Source organism: Salvelinus sp. IW2-2015, unplaced genomic scaffold, assembly GCF_002910315.2.
Source record: "Salvelinus sp. IW2-2015 unplaced genomic scaffold, ASM291031v2 Un_scaffold4962, whole genome shotgun sequence".
NCBI classification, from domain to species: domain Eukaryota; kingdom Metazoa; phylum Chordata; class Actinopteri; order Salmoniformes; family Salmonidae; genus Salvelinus; species Salvelinus sp. IW2-2015.
The window spans coordinates 3,565-4,527 of record NW_019946231.1 but is presented as its reverse complement, the minus strand read 5'-3'; the positions used below and the strand labels follow the sequence as shown (position 1 = coordinate 4,527).

Here is a 963-nt window from a genome sequence, read left to right as displayed (position 1 = left end):
TGGCTCCCAGTCCCACCACCTAGTTACCAGTCATATTAACCTGACTGGCTCCAACCACCTAGTTAACCAGTCATATTAACCTGACTGGCTTTCCAATCCAGACCAACCCTAGTTACCAGTCATATTAACCTGACTGGCTCCCACCACCTAGTTACCAGTCATATTAACCTGACTGGCTCCAACCACCTAGTTACCAGTCATATTAACCTGACTGGCTCCAACCACGCTAGTTACCAGTCCAATATTAACCTGACTGGCTCCCACCACCTAGTTACCAGTCATATTAACCTGACTGGCTCCAACCACCTAGTACCAGTCATATTAACCTGACTGGCTCCAACCACCTAGTTACCAGTCATATTAACCGACTGGCCATGCGCTACTGACTCAACCACCTAGTTACCAGTCATATTAACCTGACTGGCGCAACCACCTAGTTACCAGTCATATTAACCTGACTGTCTCCCACCACCTAGTTACCAGTCATATTAACCTGACTGGCTCCCAGTCCACCATAGTTACCAGTCATATTAACCTGGACTGGCCCAGTCCACCACCTAGTTACCAGTCATATTAACCTGACTGGCTCCAACCACCTAGTTACCAGTCATATTAACACTGACTGGCTCCAACCACCTAGTTACCAGTCATATTAACCTGACTGGCTCCAACCACCTAGTTAACCAGTCATATCAGGGAAAATATTATAGAACCTCATGTATAATTGAATCAATTCAGAAGACTGATATTGAATTTCCTTACACCACTTACAATGAATGCTCACACTCAGTAGGGGGTTCAATCGTGACAGTGACGTGTGCATTCTGCTTCATCACACGGTGTAAGTACATCCTGTTCACACCAGGAGAGCCAGGCAGCCAGATCCAGAGTGTGTGGTATTGAATATTACCAACATCCCCTGGAAAGGACACAAAAGAGCACGTCTCCACATTACCCTATAGA

At 46.1% G+C, this 963-nt stretch overlaps 1 long non-coding RNA gene across 1 annotated transcript; it reads right to left on the bottom strand.

Annotated features, from left to right (window-relative positions):
* Positions 1–310: 310 nt before the first annotated feature.
* On the bottom strand, positions 311–676 carry LOC139026509 (uncharacterized). The gene is made up of 3 exons (XR_011478323.1): positions 542–676; positions 434–501; positions 311–344 (listed from the first exon to the last, which is right to left on the bottom strand). It is a non-coding gene; the product is annotated as an uncharacterized lncRNA (long non-coding RNA).
* Between the last annotated feature and the right edge of the window lie 287 nt (positions 677–963).